Source organism: Phocoena sinus, chromosome 15 (genome assembly GCF_008692025.1).
Source record: "Phocoena sinus isolate mPhoSin1 chromosome 15, mPhoSin1.pri, whole genome shotgun sequence".
Lineage (NCBI taxonomy): Eukaryota > Metazoa > Chordata > Mammalia > Artiodactyla > Phocoenidae > Phocoena > Phocoena sinus.
The window spans coordinates 86370656-86376670 of record NC_045777.1 but is presented as its reverse complement, the minus strand read 5'-3'; positions in this window follow the sequence as shown (position 1 = coordinate 86376670).

Sequence of the window (6015 nt, the reverse complement as noted above, 5' to 3'; positions counted from 1 at the left end):
CATCCAAGCAGACCCCAAGCCCCCCAGGTCCGAGGTCCTCCCCATGGACCCCCACCTGGACCCTGGCTCAGCCCCCATCACCTCCCACCTGAACGTCACCTGCCTGACCCCTCCCCCCCCCCCCCCCACTGCTCCCAGGTGCCCTAGTGAAAGGCGGGGAAACCCCTGCTTGGGCCATCTGGGCCCCCTTAGCCTTGTTCCAGTTCCCTGACCCGCCCCCTCCCCGGCTCTCACCTCCCCCAGGTAGCCCTGCTGCATGGAGCCCTGCACTTCTGACACCTGACCACCGACGACTCCACTCCCCACAGGCCCTGCCCACCCTGACGTCCAGGCCTCTGCCCATGCTGTCCCTTCTGGCCGGCAGGACCCCTACCTCTGCCCGGAGACCACAGCTCAGCTTATCTTGCCCATCTCACATGGCACGAGCCCCTCAGCCCCTCCTTCCTCCTCTGCCCGCACACGATGTCTGTTCTGTCCCTTGTCTGCCGCCCGTGGACAGAAGGGAAGCGCCGTGTCCCCCGAGCACAGCACCTGGCACACGGCAGGTGTCTAAGTGTTGGCTGGATGAGTGGCTGCCGTGTTCTGAGGACCTACCGAGTGCTGAGAACATTCTGGATGTTTTCCTGACCCTTATAACAACCATATGAAGCATTTTCTTACTTTCCAACTTGCATTAGATTCCTGAGGCTGCCGTAACAAATGACTGTAAAAGGAGCGGCAGGGGAGGGGAGGAGGTTAAAACAACAGAAATTAATTTTCTTAAATAAATTTCTAGAGGCTGGAAGTCCAAAATCAAGGTGTTGGCAGGGCCACCCTCCTTCCAGAGGTTCCAGGGAGGATCCTTCCTGCCTCTTTCAGCTTCGGTTGGCTCTGAGGTCTCTTGGCTTGTGGCCACATCCTCCACGTCTGCCTCTGGTGTCACCTGGCTTTCCTCCCTCTGTGTCTCTCCTCTTCTGTCTCTTAGGATGCCCCCACGACTGGATTTATTTATTTATTTTTATATTTAAACTTTTATCTTTTAAAACACATTTTATTGAATTGTACTTGATTTACAACGTTGTGTTAATTTCTGCTGTATAGCCTAGTCAGTTATACATATATATATTCTTTTTCATATTCGTTTCCATTATGGTTTATTACAGGACATTGAATATAGTTCCCTGAGCTGTACAGTAGGACCTTGTTGTTTACCCATCCTATATGTACTAGTTTGCATCTGCTAATCCCAAACTCCCAGTCCTTCCCTCCCCCACCTCCCTCCCCCATGGCGGCCACAAGTCTGTTCTCTATATTTGTGAGTCTGTTTTTGTTTTGTAGATAGGTTCATTTGTGTCGTATTTTAGATTCCACATATAAGTGATATCATATGGTATTTGTCTTTCTCTTTCTGACTTACTTCGCTTAGTATGATAACCTCTAGGTCCATCCATGTTGCTGCAAATGGCATCATTTCGTTTTTTTTTAATGGCTGAGTAATACTCCATTGTGTATGTATATACACATATCTTCTTTATCCATTTATCTGTCGATGGACATTTAGGTTGTTTCCACATCTTGACTACTGTGAAGAGTGCTGCTATGAACATAGAGGTGCACGTATCTTTTCAAATTACAGTTTTGTCTGAATATATGTCTGGGAGTGGGATTGCAGGATCATATGGCAGCTCTATTTTTAGTTTTTTGAGGAACCTCCACGCCATTCTCCATAATGGTTGTACCAAGTTACACTCCCACCCACAGTGTAGGAGGTTTCCCTTTTCCCCACACCCTCTCCAGCATTTATTATTTGTAGACTTTCTGACGATGGCTGTTCTGACCTGTGAGAGGTGGTACCTCAGTGTTGTCCGCCATTGGACTTAGGGCCCACCACAGGCTAGGATGATCTCATCTTGAGGTTCTTACTGTAATTACATCTGCAAAGACCTTTATTCCAAATAAGATCCCATTCTGAGGGCTTGGGTGGGCACATATTTTGGGGGCCTCTGTTCAACCTACTGCGGGGAAACTGAGGTGCAATGGGGTACGGCACCTTCTCATTGGGCTGAAGGGACAGGAGACCCCGTATCACTGCCCATTTCTAGATTTGGCTGTAGCGAGGTGGCTTCACAAGAGAGGTCTGGGGTCTGAGATGCACGTGTCCTGTGTGCAGGGGATGGACCGACTGGCCACTGGCTGCCTGAAGCCTCATCTGGCCCTGGGCTGGGCGTCCGCAGGCCGCCTCTCCTTTCTGGGGGCCCTGGCACTAGGCATCCCCCAACTTAGGGCGAGGATCCTTCTGGGTGAACAGGGGGCTCGCCTGGATTTCCAACTTCATGTGCTAACTGGGCAGCTGAAAGGAGATGTCACCCCAGGCTTGATAGGTAATTACTCTTCCAGTTCCTGTCTCTTCCTGGCCACACCAGGGATGGGGCAGGTGGGCAGGTGGGTATCCCACACCTTCTGTGTAATAACCAGTTTCGGGACAGAACACCAAGCATTTCTCAGATTCCGAGTTCTCGGTCCCCCACGGTAATAAATTGGAAAATCCTGGTAGCTACACGTGTTAAAAGTGTAGGCCTGGGCTTCCCTGGTGGCGCAGTGGTTGAGAGTCCGCCTGCCGATGCAGGGGACGCGGGTTCGTGCCCCGGTCCGGGAGGATCCCACATGCCGCGGAGCGGCTGGGCCCGTGAGCCATGGCCGCTGAGCCTGCGCGTCCGGAGCCTGTGCTCCGCAACGGGAGAGGCCACAACAGCGAGAGGCCCGCGTACCGCAAAAAAAAAAAAAAAAAAAAAGTGTAGGCTTGTGACCCGCAATCTGCAGGAATTTATCCTAAGGGGGGAAAATCAGAAACCTGTGTAACAAAGATTTATGAAAACAAGATTATCACAGTGGCATATATAGATAGATAGATAGATAGATATAGATATAGATAGATATAGATATATACTATTTATATACATACATTATTTTACATAATATATATATTATTTTTTATAATATATATCATGTAAAATAGTGAGAAACTGGGAAAACCCAAAACGTCACAAGCCAGGTGAATCCTCCATGAAACAAAACAGTGCCGACAACACAATGAGGATGCCAGTTCTGGGCTATTGACAGGGAAGGGTGTCATGTGACGAAGCCTCCGGCAGAACAGAATACTGTATTTAAATGTTGAGAGAAAAATTATTTGAAGGATGTCTGACAAAAAGGCAGAGAGGTTACCTCCTGATGGTTGGATTATGGGCTCTTTTTTTTTTTTCAAGTTTTTTAGAATTTTCCAAATCTTCTACAATGGACATCTATTGTTGTAGCATCATTTCTTAAGGCTTAAACAGAATTCCCTTGCAGTGCCAGGGATGATGGTGACACATCCCTCAGCCATCCGTGGGGGCATTTCTCCCGAATGAGGCTGGGCAGGCAGGGGTGGGCGGCCCTGCCGGGAAGGCCTGGAAGCTGGCAGCCCAGAGCTGGGATAGCATTCGGCTCAAAGGAAGCCCTTATCATAAAGGGTTCCAAAGAGGCAAAGGGCAGCTGGAGGAAGTCTCCCCGTTGGGGCCGGAGCGATAATGCCGGCCTTCACGGCCGGGCTCCTCCCTGTGCTGGGGGTCCTCTCCCGCCTTGGGGTTCCATGTGGCACTGGGCGGAGGGGCACCGTCCTCATCCCGCTGGCTGTGGGGACTGGACAGGAGTATGCTGACCAGCCACCGTGACCTGGAGATGGGACAAATGGTGGCCCTCACTCAAGGTGCATGTCCTGAGAACTGAGCCCTCCCTCCCTCTGGTTGACTCTCCCTCTGCCCTGTCCCCCAAGACAGGACCCTAGTGGGACAGAGACCTCACGGAAGCCGGACAGGCAGTTCCTCACCTCCCAGAGTGCAGGGGAAGCTTCTCCAGGAGGCGGGAGATTCTTCCCGGCCACCCAGGGGATGCTGGCGTGACATGGGGTGCCTGTCCCCCACCTCACTTGTTCACTGCGCCTCCTTGGTCCTAACCTGGAGCCCAGTGGAGAGTCGGGAGCCAGAGTAGCAGCTGTTGAATTAACAGCCGTCTGCCTGGGTCTCACAGATGGGAGGAAACCAGGGGTGAAATGCATGGCTCAGCTTGTGTGGGTGATGGGACCCTCACTCTGCAGGCCGGCCCACCTGCACGTCTGGGGACATCAGTGCACTGTCAGGAAGGCCTGATGACCCTGGGGCTGGGGAGGGAGCAGCGGGCTGTCTAGTCTCCCTTGCTTAGGGAAGCTCGATGGGGAGCAGACCGGGGGGCGGGGTTGGGGGGAGGGTGGGCGGTGCCAGGGCCAGGCCTTCTCTGCTGTGGGACCAGGCCAGAGCCCGGGAGGGGACAAGATGACTCATGGCTGGAGCACTGCCCACTTCCCTCTGGGATGGGCAGCCTGGAGGTGTTCTGGGGCTCTCTCGGGGCTCCCTAGACCAACGCTTCCAGGGCAGGTGGCCTGAGAGCGGCTGAGTGTCAGTCAGATGGGGCCAACATGGTCCCCCCACCGCCTCTCCCCCCGGTTCCACAGACACCACAGGGATCACTGACACCTTGTGAGCAAACAGCTCAAAGACGGGGGGTGACTTTTCTTGGTCCAGCAGCTTGAGTAGCTGATCCAGAGCCCAGATGTTTGACCGCTGACCCTGTGGCCCCAGACGCTTCTTACACCTCCCTGGGCTGCTGGGAAGTCCTTGCAAAATCCTCCCAGAGAGGACTGTCCTCAGGCAAGGTTTTCTGGGGGCGGCGAACAGCAGAAACCCCCTAAAAGGCACTCAGGGTCACAGAGACTCAGGCAACTTCCAGCTCTCAGGAAGCCCCCGCATCCCTGCCTTCTAGACCTTCCCCCTCTGCACTGGGGTCCTGGGCTCTGTGCCGATGAAAGGGGAGCCATGTAGGGGGTGCAGGAAAGGCCATGGGGCCTGTGGCTGAACTGCATGCTCTGTCAGGAGTGAGGACACAGGACCGGGCCTGTGCCACCGTGGGTCCCCGTGCTGAGCTGTGGAGAGGAGGAAGGAGGGAACCCTCAGCAGCTGCCCCTGCCCTCGCTCGGCGGCCAGAAGAGAATGATGAAAAGCACGGAGGCCGCCGAGCCTCCTAGGGCCCAGGCACTTCTCTCCGTATCTCAGAGCAGCTGATGGACGCTGCCACGCGGGGATGTGCCCTCGGCCGTGCCGGCCCCCCGGGAGCTGCACAGCGAACTCCTGACCTCGAGGCGGGAGACATGGCAGGCGGGCACCAGCCCTGCCACGTGGGGATGTGCCCTCGGCCGTGCCGGCCCCCCGGGAGCTGCACAGCGAACTCCGGACGTCGAGGCGGGAGACATGGCAGGCGGGCTGCAGGCTGACGGCCTTGCAGCGTGGTGGCAGGAGCACAGGACCCTTCTCAGGGGACAAGGGGATCCAGAGACAGCGTGTGGTAGGAGCTCCCTGGACAAGGGCTGCCTGCCTTTCATCTCTGGGGATAAAGGCCGCCTGGACCCCCTCTGAGGACCCACGGCGTTCGTGCTGCGAGCGTGTGCCGTAGCACAGAGCCTGTGCTGCTCCCCTGGCCGGGTGCTGGGCCCCCGCCCTCACCGGCGCTGGGGGTCCTCAGCCCCGGCCCTGCCGTCTGGACGGGCCTGTCACTTCCCCTGCCTCCTCAGAGATTCATCTGTGAATCGGGGACAGAAAGGACAGTTACCTCCCAGACTTGAGATAGCACGTGTAAAGCATTTAGTACATTGTGCCTGGCGTATAAACACTTCTAAGAAGATCATTACTACATCTTAATAGGGAGGCCGCCAAATGAAGGGGAAGTTCCCGGGGAACCAGTGATGACAGGGCTAGGCTGTGTGTCACGTGCTGGAGCCGTGCCCACACAGTGCTGAGGTAACCCTGATGCCAGCCCCTTTCCTGGGCAGCTCTGGTTTACCTGTATGACCTGAGGGCCTTAGCTGGGCAGCACCGCTTTACTTCTCTCACCTGGGCAGCACCGCTTTACCTCTCTCACCTGCTTGGCTTTAGCGTCTCAGGCCCCGCCTCTACCCCAGGTGTTTCT